The 12270-nt window shown below is 40.4% G+C and overlaps 1 protein-coding gene across 3 annotated transcripts in view; it reads right to left on the bottom strand.

Annotated features, from left to right (window-relative positions):
• PLPPR5 (phospholipid phosphatase related 5) overlaps nt 1–12270 on the bottom strand; it is a 166553-nt gene that overhangs the window by 36562 nt on the left and 117721 nt on the right. The window lies entirely within an intron of this gene.

The raw sequence follows: 12270 nt of genomic DNA, 5'->3' as shown, positions 1-12270 counted from the left end.
GCGTTGTTGCACACTGTAATACTACAGTTCCTAGCTTGAATTTCCGATAGCACTTTCCTATCCTGTAAGGAAGGGAAATCTCTCAACACACAGCAGAGGCAAGAAGGAGGACTTTTTGCTTCAGAAGCAATATTCCAATTCCCAAAGCAATTTAATAGGACTTAAAAGATTAAAGAAAACCCAGAAACTATCATTTCAAGAAGAGGGTCTTCACAATCCATGAATCTGCCACTTAAAATTCTCAAATGAATAGCACAAACTACTTTTCAAAGCCACCCAAAAGTTAATCTGCCTAGCTCCCATTGCAAGCCAATGCAGTTTTGGTATTTGATTTCTAGAGGCTCTTTAGCAAATCCCAGCTATGGTATATAAACACCTTTTCCTGGCCCAAAGAAATTGCCTCCTGCAGAGTCCATTTTATGGCCTAATAAGAGCTGGCTTGTGCTGCAGCAGCACTGCAGACAGCACTTAACACCTGAGCAGGATGAAGCAAGGCCATTCCCTGGGGGACAACACTTCTTGCCAGGTCAGTTCCCAGCACACACATTAGACAGGAGAATCCAAGCACCTATCTATTCTACAATCACGCTGGAATGAGGTATAATCTCCGCTTTTATACTCCTCACTCCTGGGAACCTTCCCAGGATAATCTGTTCTGTGTGGACTGTTTGGGCCACCTCTGCTGCCACTAAGTCAGTGCCGAAGCACTCATTACTTTCAGCCCATGAAAGGGGCTTTTTCAGCCCCCTCTGTCGAATGAGCTCATCAAGAGTTTGAGATGAATCCAAAATCTCCCCAAGTTGAGCTGCTCAGCATGTCTGGAAGCCCTTTGTTGTGCCTGTCCCACAGTAATGGATTTCCATAACTCAGTATTTGATGCAATCATATTTTTCTAATTAGACCTTAAAAAATAAGTCTAAGGAAAATTTGTCTTTCAAGCTGATGCTTGTAGGATCATTCCAGCAGCAGTTCATAACTGCCAGTAAATAAAGCCTGAATCCGTGTTCAACCTAGCATTAGACTGCTTCATCCAGATATAGGCATATTCATGTTGATGTGGGCAGTTAATACCTTTGAGAAAATATTAACATTTAAAAATTAAAATGCATTTGAAAACTTTGGCCTAAGGATGTGGAAAGGAGGTAAAATTGCTACCAATTTAGTCTAGAAAAAATTGGGACATCTAAGATCCTGAGGTCTACTAAGGTAGCTCTCCTAACATCTATTCAGACATAAATACAATATTATAGTAATCAAAAAAAAAACAGGTATAAAAATACCTATCAAATAAAATGATGCACTTTTAGAAGTAACATAATTTTTAATAAGAATTTACAGAATCTCTCTGAATTTACAATATAATGAAGCACAACTCCACAAAAGATAGGAATAAAATGTAATTTTTCTAAGAAGAATGACTTTCAAAGCATGAGACACTAATCTCATATTCAGCGCTTTCCAGACCAAATGTCCTGCTTAAAAAAGAGAGATAGATACTCTCTAAATGCCAGTTCTACCAAATCAAGTCATCTGGGAGTCAAAGGAGGTCTTTCTTTCTTGCAGAAATCATTTCAGTAATTATGATCAGTAATAAACTTTTGCAGGACAAATTATGTCCTCATTAATATCTATGGAACCTCCATAACTTAGTCAGCCCTTGCAGGCAAATCAGTAAATGCACAGACAGTACAACTTTAAATACAGCTCTGCTTTCTCTCTGCTGGCTGATGTAGATGTTATAGGAATAAGGAACAGTAAAAACGGATTTTACTCGTAAACTAAGCATGGGTCTTACTATACACAGAAAGAATTATTCCAATGGGTAAGAAAGTGTCATTTATACACTGTCATGCTTCAGTACAGAACCACACCTTAGAACAAAATTTATCCTCCCAGATCTTTCTTTTCTTTTTCTTGTACGTTCCTTCTTCTCTCCCTTTGTGTTTCAAAGCTTCTGTGCTGATAGAGTCCTTTGGAACAAATTCACAACTCTTATAAACTCAGCAACTTGTAAATGAAGGCATGTGATCCTCCATGTGCCTTCCTCACAACAGAGGAGGCCTTAAAAAAGAGCACTGCTTGCAGAAAAGCCTCTGTGGGGCGAGAGAGCCTTTCAGAGCTGTCCCTTCTACCTGAGCAGGGACACTTTGCAGAGTTCCCCAATCTGTACTTTCCCCCCCTCCCCTTGTGCTTTCACACTTTACAATATTATGCATTTCCTTTTACCTATTTATTTCACTATCCTTCAGTTAATTCTACTTTTCTACAGTAAGATAGATACCAAGATGCGGGATCTTGCCACTACAGTGACTACTACTACTAGTCTGCTGCAGACTTCAACTGAACCCTGAAAAGCACCGCTAAGCAGTCTGCAGAATACGCAAATATGAAACACAGTAAACTACTAGCTGCATTTTCATATTAATTTATGGCTCTCCTTGCCCACAGACAGAACGTTACTGTTAATAATTCTCCTCATGGTTCAGTAAAGTTTTCCATGAAAGTGTTCCCGAACAGGCCAAACTTCACACACACAAAAAAAGCATGGACACAGTTTCTGCATCTATCATTCTTGCAAAAGTTGTCCATGGACTTCGGTAACAATATCATCCAATCTAGCTAGACCAGATCACCATTCAGCATCGCATCTCTCACAGTTAAGTGTCTGGCACCACTACAGTCATGTAACTATTTATCCATTATCATTTTAGCCCAGCAACTACCTTGTATTGGTTGTTTTAGTGGAACAGGGAGTGAAAACTATGTCAGTCTGTTGGCAACACTGGATAAATTAAGCCAGGCAGAATATATCTGGAGTTTAGCCAGGATACAAAATGTACCACAGATTTTCTCATCAAAATGGCTAAGATCTTGGACTACACTCAGACTAAACTCCGTTTAGAAAAGGAAACAAAACATTGCCATAAACCTACATCTGTACCAAAGGTGGTCTTCACAGTACCATTTTTGAAGAAAGGAGAAGAGAACAACAGGCTCAGCTCTTATTTTTGCTTTGTCTGAAACATGCTGCTTTTTAGCAGCTGAGACATGAAGACCAGGAGAACAGAGAAAGAGGCTAAAGCAATGCTCACTGCTAACAACAGCTTCCTTGCTACTGAAAGGAGCAAGTTTCCTGAGGAGTGGATTCCCTAGGGCAACGATCAGTATTTAATTAGAATCAAGGAAGACTGGCAAGTGACCAGGCCTTTTCTATCAAAACTAATGAATAAGAATCAAATTGGTTGTTTGGGCTAAAAAACAAGTCAAACTGCAATAAGTTCTAATTACTTGGGTGACCTCATTTGTCAACATCCAACAAGCCACCTGCTTGTTTCCATAGATCTATTAAGGCATCTTATAGATGAGCAAGTATTTGTTTCTGTATTGTTTTCTTTTCCTGCATTTTGATTTCTTTCACCTAAGGTAATCCTAACGATAACTATCAAGGGATATTTTTGTTTTAAGTAAATATATTTTTAAGTTTTTCCTCTATGTTTAGTCTTTTGCCACAGGAGTGCCTAGTAAATGAACAGAAAGGAAAAATGTATTATTTTTTAAAGTTCCAAGAAACATCAGTGGGTCTCTAGTATTTGTTTCCCGTCTCCCAAGGACACACCAAGTTATGACCTTGTATGTTTGCTTTCCTACCAGTTAAGTGCAATGGTTTGCAATCTCATACTATGGCAATCAGTAAACTGAGACAAGGATCTCAGCCCAGTGATTATGGGGACTGCAAGGAGTTTACAGGCATAGAGTTTACAGCGATGGGAACCAAGTTGCAAAGCCTAATCTGGAAATGCAGGTTGGCAACCAGTATAAGCACTTGCAGGTATATCAGTCAACCTGTGTGACTGCTACACTAGACAAGCAGTTCTCACTGGGAGGTACGGTGAGGTGCCTGTGGAAATGGGGCTGCAGAAAGAATATGGATCTAATTCCATGTTATTTGGCTGTGGCATATGAATAATCTCATCCTTCACCTCTTCTGGCATGCTGCTGTGATATTGTGAATATCTAGTCACAATAGAGGTAAGATACCGGGGATGGGAACATATCATTCAAAAATCTGGTGATATTCAGCTCTCCTTGCACGCAGGCCTCAGGCCAGCCACAGGCTGGCTATTGCCTTCCATTTCTCATTTCTTGAGGGTTTATCTATCTGCCAGCTCAAGCCAGCATCTTCCATAAGCAGGATCTTGCACCTCCAGCCCCCAAGCTTTGGTTTGTTAGGTTTACTCTGAGGTGAGATACTAAAAAATATACTACTGCAACTATTATAGAAGAAAAATAAAAAGAAAAGTTCCTCAGTTCCCTCAAACAGAACTTTCCCTTCTCTGGAGTCTCCCAAGTCCTTCTGCTTCAGAAATATCTGTAGGCTGGGCAGGGGTAGCAAGGAGTGAGTGACTATACCAGGATAGAAAAAGATCTTTTCCCATGATTTTCCTTTTTAGATACCACAGTGACCAATGGCTTTAGTGGATCAACAGTGTGAACCCTCCTGTAAGACCTGCTCATACTTACAGAGCATGTAAGGCAGAGCACGTTATGCGATAAATGGGGTCACACATTGTTACTTGAAATGCAGCATTAGCATCAGCAAAGCTGTAGTGCTACTTTCCTAATGTCCCTTCAGCCTGTGCCTGTCAAATCCTTCTCCTAGACCTCTCTGGAAAGAAAGGAGCAGTGAGAAACATCAAGACTGAGATACGGAGAGTCAAACTGCATTTAAATTGCCTGTCAGTTTATCTAAAAGGCTCTCATTTGCTATAATTAGAAACTGTAATAAAATTACCAACAGCGGCAGTTTCTATTGCTAAGATAGCAAATTGAGCTCTTTGGTAATAATCTCTTTCTGTTGGAGCTTGTTTGCGTAATAGGGGAATCAGTGAATGATGGATTCACTAGTCATCACCTCCAGCTCCTAAGCTACTCTTTATCTAGCTGATGTCAGAACTCCCTGCTTTATAGCCTTATCCAGTGAAATTCAATTTGATTATGCTTAGTGATCATGATGATCTCCAGTCAGGGAACAGCAGATCAGAAAACAAATTCCTGTTAGGTAAATATAGTCTGGCAAGTTATACTTTTGCACACAGATCATAGGCTGCAAAAATCTGTGTAGGATGGCATAGCAAAAGGCTTAGTCTCAGAAAAATGGCAGAAATCTATTTGTGTTTCTTGTTGTTTACATGGTCTTTGGTTAAAATATTTGGAAAGCTACCTTTTGGGTGGAGAATTATTTCATAGTTTTTCATGCATTTTGCTACATTACTTTAGTAAACAACTTTTCCCCCTTCATAATCTTGTCTTAATATCTGAATAGCTCTTAGTATCTAGCTAAATTTCCTATCTTTTCCTTTTTTGTTTTCACGCTTTCCTCCTCTCAGAGTAATCTCCATTTTAAGCCATCAGTAGCACAATTTATTAGCATGAAAAGATACTCATGCATCCTGCCCTGGTTCTTTCATGTTCACAGGCTGGCTGAAGCATCTCAGTGCTATAGCTCTGTACTATGTCTCCAGGTCTGCAGATAGTGGGCACAGCAGTGAGATCCTGAATGTTGCCTAGACAGAAAAAAGTGCCTACAGAAAGTTATGGTTGACATTTAAGGGTCCCATCCAGGATGAAAGCTCCATCTGATGAGGTGCCTTGCAGACCCATATACAGACAGTTCACAGTGCAAAGAATCTACACTCTAACAGATACAATCACATCAACACTTGTAGCCAGATACATAGTAAGAAGGCAAACAAATATAGCCATAACTAGCACTACTTCTGTTGCATACTGATTTTTATTAAAATAGAACCAAAGTCAAAGGGCCTAACGGGAGTGGGGGAGTCACTAAAGGAAGGGAGTAAAATGAGGGAAGAGAGTCATATTTTGTTGCCTCCTTGCTAGAAATATGGTCATGTTTGAGGGGTGGTTGTGAAAACAGATAAAGCAACAATTGCACTGATTATATTGGCATGTTTCTTGCTTGCATGAAGAGGTAGATAGCTGAAAATGAAAAGGTGCTGTGGGGGAAAAAAAAAAAAGGTGCCAGATGCCTCTGTGTGTGGCATTACTTAATTCACTTTAAGCCCTGCTGATAACAGAAACATGAGTGTTCGGACCATATGGCAGACTACAGCTAGTACTGTGACGGTAGTACTGAACGTGAGTACAGGGCTCCAACAAGGACCGCCCTTGCCTGTATGAGAGCTTCCTCAATCTCACAGGTGACTGTGCCAGAAAAACCATGCAAGACCGCTACGTGGATAGGTAGGTCTTTTCCTGCTTTTGCCAAGTCTCACAGTTCTCCCTGCTTGCACTTCTGCTCTGAAACCAGCAGTCACATCCAATAATGCACAAACCAAGCAGAACTTCCCAGTTCTACTGCTGCCATAAGGAGATGAGAGCCTAGATGGAAAATGCAAGAATAGTGCCAAGCTAAAGCTAACTATTTGTCTATGACATATTCTAAGAAAAATGGTAAACTGCAAACCAAGACCAAAAAATGAGGAAGATCACATGTTTAAACACTGCTAAAGTGTAAAACTCAGTGGCAAGGAATGGCACTGAAGGAAAACAGAAAATTTTTAAAGCTAGATTAATGTATGCTGCAAAGCTCTATGCCATCTGGTGATAACAGCAATAAAAGATCAATATGGAAGAGTGAATAAGTTCAAAAAGTAATCAAAAATAAGAAAGTGGCATATAAAGAGAAGACAACATCTGTCACAGGGAATGAATGGAAATCACATTTATCTCATATTCAAGGAATAAGAAATGACAGACTGAAAGCCTCTTCTGATAACACACTGTCCTGCAAACAGGCTATGCCAGAACATCTTAAAGCTTTTGGAGACAAAGTTGATAAATTCACATGATAATTCAAGTCTCCATCTGGTAGGTGAAAGAGCATTTCCCTGTTCCAGGGCTAACCACTGCTTACTGTAACTGTGTGAGCTTGCAACCTCTTGTCACAACTAGGTCTATCAGGAAGAGCAAAACTAGGATAACAGTACAAATGTGCAAATACTCATCAGTGACGGAGACCTGGTGTCCTACAATAATCTGTCATTCTGAAAACATTTGGCATCATTTTCCTGCCAGTAAGAGGGAGAATAGCTATGTACCTCAGTTGTGGACTTCAGAGCAGGCAGTGATACAGGGAGTTGCAGCTCTCCTGAGTCCTTCTCACAGCTAATGCAAAAACTGTGTTTGCAGCCTTGCTAATGGTCCTTGAGTGCAGGCTGGAGTGGGGGCGAGAGGAGAGGAGAGAGATGCTGCATTTGTATCTGGTGGCCTATATTTGAAGCCTAATTCAAAGCTTGGTCAGGGTGGAGCCTGCGTTTCAAAAGAAGATCTCTCACAGCAGGAGGACACAACAAAGTTCAAGGAGAGTGATGATGTTCTGGGGTTTGTCTGTTGTCTCCTATATATCTTTGGTGGTCTGGTGATTTTCTGTGAGCAATTCCACACCAGGAGCTTGCTTCTGATATGGCCATTTGTTATATCTGGGGTGCTGCTCCCAAATGCCACATGTATTTGAAAGAATTAACAAAGATAGGGTCAGATACGTAAGAAATAAAAAAGATATAAAACTAACACCCTCCCCTCTGAGTCTCCTATTTTAATCTGGAGCAAGTTCCCTGACTGCCCCCAGGAGTTACACAAATTAGAATAGACAAGAGTAGCATCTAGTCCTTTCTTAACTAATTTTCCTTTTTGCTATATTGCAGGAAGGCATAATACACACAGCCCTGCACAACTTTGCCGTCCAATTAGTCTGTGATTGACCACAAATCCAGGCCATATTTGTGCCTGTAACATGACTGTTGGACTACCAGCTGTAGTATATGCAGTGTCATGAATTAATCTCATATGATGTTTGCTTTACCAGCTGCATATGAAATTCTCATCCACTGTCTATAAAGTCACTGCACGTAATGTCCTCTGAAATTTCCTTTGTATTCAGATTCAGCCTTCAGCTTAGATTATCTCACTCGAGTTTATTACAAAACTTTAGCTTTGGATTTTTTTTTATCTGGAGCAATACCATTTTCTACTGCTGCTTGACTCCCACTGAAATAAATGACACCTCACCACATCTTTCCACTTTCATATTCAGAGACTGAGATATGCACCTGAAAAATGTCTTTTGATGTTGATGAAGTCCAAAGTCCTACTCCACTTGCTGGTTATTACACAATATGACACAGCAATATGTAACATCAGATGGGAAAGAGGGGTGTCAGAAGCAGAGAGAAGTAAAGACAGAGAACAAAGACATAAAACAAATGGAGCAGATATACTGAAGGCCAGTGAGGATGAAGAGAAAAGTTTTAGCACTGTTTTCTTTTGTGCCGACATGTATCTGACTCAGAAATTTTCCTTTCACTGAAATCACAACCACAGTGAAGTGAGTAGCCGTTCAGAAATCAAACCACCCACTTGAGATTAAGCATGCCACACAGAGCCAAACCTTGTGGGATCTTCCACCACAGCCCTAGACTAGGGAGATCTGTAGGAGCTGGCTCTTCCTTTGGGCCTGTGGAGATGACACCTTCCCCCAACTATTAGAAGCTTTTAGTTTCAGGGTTATAGCAATATATGGATAGAAGTGAGTTTATAATCCCCTTTTTCCAAAAAAATTACATCCATTAAAGAAATTTTCTTAACCTCTACACAAAGACTACTGGCTTCCTGAAGAACAATTCCATTTTAATAATTCAAAAATGCAAAATACAGCCTTTTATTTTAAGTATGCAGGGAAGACAGGTCACCAGGCAGTAAATAAGAAGTGATAAGAGATAGTGTCCAGTGTGACAGGTGCACCAACTTCTCTTAAGCTGACAAAGAACTGCAGATCAAACATCTTGTAATTATCTGCTCTTCTAAGCAAAATGTCAATTGACTCTGTGAAACGTATACACTACAAGAAGGCAACATTCCATAGGATAATATATACCTAAGGTGATAGAACTCTGTCACGTAATCAGCTAATGTTAAGTCCCTACTCATTTTGCTTCTTTCCTAAAAAGACTCCTAAAATGGGAAAGCTCTCATTTCCTAAAACAGGAAAGCTCTCGCTCCCCATTGACAATATACAGCTTGTTTAGAGTCTTTCTATTCCCCCCTCTCCTGCACTGGGTTTACTGTCTTTGACTGTGACTCTGTAGAACAAACATATCACAAACAAGGATATTCTCTCTTTCTCTCTGGAAGACTATATGCTCCAAAAGTACATGCTTATAATGTTTTCTCTAATTGCTCAGAAAAACAGGATATTAATCTCAAAAAAGATCTATCACCCAGTCTTGCCAGCAATACAAAGTATTGACAAAAGGTAAGGATCTTGTTTTATTCCTGATATTTCCTACTAGGATTACTTTCAAGCCTTCTGTCTCAAACAAGAGCCAAAAGGGCTTTTTTGTTTTCTGAAATGAGCACTTCGCTCTCGTCACGTTAGACTTATTTTCAGAATATTTTAATAGAATATCTTCAAGCTGTCGGTTGCCATTGTATAAATAGAGGTTGCCAAGGAAGGAACAGTATCTGCTTCTTTAAGCAACAGCAGCAAAAGTAGATGAAGCAGCAGACAATTTATTAGCAGAAACAGCAGACTAATAGCAACAATTCTCATCTAGCGCAATATTTCAAGAGTGCAGAAATGCCATCTACCACAGAATTGGTATTTTAAGTTAGAAAATCCAGGAAATCTGCTTGAAATTAGCATGTATGCTACTGAATATAAGAAGGCATTTTCCCTGTCTCTGAAATTCATACCCCTTTCTCATTTTGTAATAATTTTGTAGCTCCTCATTTTTCTTTTACAGCTGTAGAAATGCTTACTCTGTTTTTTAGGAGTATTTCTCTACTTCAGAGCCATCCTAGGAATCCACTACCCAAGACCCTTACACTTAGAACCACACTAAAAATTGCCAGCAATGACAAAAATGTATTTAGGTACAACATTGTTATTTAGGGAGAGATTTGTCAGAAGAAGGGTTTGGGGGTTTATTTATTTATTTATTTAAGATCTAAATGTTGTCAGATGAGATCATTGCTGCACGGAATTTAGTTTGGGAACTAAAAGTCTTTACTGGGCTCTCTCCTGGAACCAAGTCAGAGATTAGGTAATCTCACAGTTGGCGTTTACCATCATGCCTACTCTTATTTGCTTTCAGAGCACAAGAGCAGTCTTCTGAACCCAGCCCACTCATGAAACCATTAGCATCTGTATAATTCAGATAAGATTATTCTGTTGGTGTGATCACTAGAGGAGACTGGCTACAGCACACTGCTCTGGCTGTTCTCACTAGGGGAGGATAATAGTACAGCTCCTCTGGGGAAAAAGGGCTTAGGGCTTGTCCACACAGGGAACAATTCAGGACTGTTTATCTGAATTAACTGGAGATTTTTTGTGGATTACTTAGCATCTCATAAAACCTCTGAATGTATACTTTTATTCAGAATTATATTGTCCTAATTCAATTGAATTAGCTTACTTCCAAATGTCAAAGTTTTATACAGCTCGCCGTAATGGACCGAGAACAGAAGACATGTAAGGGTATCTAAAATGGACTGGCTATGAACACAGTCACTCTCCCCATATGCCTCATGAATTTCACACTTCACAGCAAAATGTAGTATGAAGAGCTGAAAACTGGAATAGAAGAAACTCAGTCTAAGACTATGATAGGCAAAGGACTGGATGTCACTGTCCTCTTCAGAAAAAAATAGTTGGAGCCTGGGCACTAGCTGGTTTTATTGTTTACAGCCAGAGTGATCATCAAACCTGCTCAGATTATGATATCCTTTCAGACAACCGGGAGCAAATGATCTTTGAAGCCAGCATTAACAATTAGCTGTCTTATCACCGAGTTGTCTGGGACAGCGTTCATCAAACACTGCAGAAAGTTTCATAGATGATACGCTGGACTTACTAGAATTCTTTAAGGACTTCCCTTTGGGTGCCCAGAGCAAGCTTCAGTATTGAGCAGGGGCCTAAGTACCAAAACTCTGTGCTGGAAGTGGACTCAAGCTTCATGATGAGGTAAATATATGGAGTTTAGTGTCAAAAGCAAACCTGTTACAGTTATACTATGGCATGGCAACTCTGAGAGAGTGCTAAGGAAACAATGAGGCTTAAGGCACAAGTCATGTTATGGTTGCCACCTTCCCTCACACCAATTCCCATCTGACAGGGTCGTATGTATTTCTGAGGTGCTCAGAGTTTCCTCTTCCCAGAACATCAGGTCACAGCTGGAAACCCTGAAGAGTTTTTCCAGCCATCCTCACAGTGGCGTGGAACAACAAAGAGGCCATGTACAGTGTGTTTTAGCAGTTCCACTGGAAAATCCCTGGTGGCCAATAGCAAGAGTAGATCCATCACAACCCAGGGCATGCAATGGAGATTACAGAGTAGGCAGAGAGCTGTGAAGTTTTCCTTTGTTTTCCTTTGTGAAATCTCTGAAAGCCACAAGCTCTAGACAGTGGAGGAAAAGGCTCAAGGGCCGAAGTCATGATAGATCCCCACTCATTTGGCTTTCTACTTGTCTAACAGAGGACCAGGCAGACTCTGACTCCAACTGTGGTCATGCTCATAATGCACCTCAAGGTGAGGGGGTGCTATCTTGCCTGATTTGTCCACTTTCTGAAAGGCATCTGGGGGGAGATGAAAGATTGTGGGGTATAGCAGGAAAGTCAGGTGCATTAGTATCAAGTCAGCTGTCAGAGGCAGCACCTGCTGAAAATACTTTTGCTTGTGGATCATCCAGACTGCTTGAAGGGGGGTACTGCAGGGCACTGAAAGGCCTGAGAGGTCTGGAGCTCTGTTCCCCTCCCTTCAATCCTCTGCCCTTCTGCCTGCAAGATGCTCCTAAGTATCCCCAAGGCCCAGGCAATGCAGAGGGCCAGGGATATACTTGGTCAAGTCAAAGCAGACTCAGCTTATCTGTTCTTAAAATGTAATGCACTCTGCCTTCTGCATGGCAAGGCTCAAAAATACCAAAATTAGACTTGGGAAGAGTATAAAAAGCTCCCTGCTAACATAATGTGCAAACGGACTGTCACACTCGCTGTGATCTTGGACAGCAACAAAATTAGAAGGCAACGGCAAATAGCAAAGAAAATTGCAGCTGAAAAATAGCAGCATTATTCTCTTTTAATACACATTGTTAAAATGAAAATTTTTAAAAGCTGAAGAGATGTGAGCCCAGATGCTATCGCCGTATGTCTTATGCAGTTCATGATTACGAACAAACAGCAGAATACATACAA

Source organism: Dromaius novaehollandiae, chromosome 8, assembly GCF_036370855.1.
Source record: "Dromaius novaehollandiae isolate bDroNov1 chromosome 8, bDroNov1.hap1, whole genome shotgun sequence".
NCBI lineage: Eukaryota > Metazoa > Chordata > Aves > Casuariiformes > Dromaiidae > Dromaius > Dromaius novaehollandiae.
Note: the sequence above shows the minus strand (reverse complement) of the source record. Positions and strands in the feature narration are given on the sequence as shown.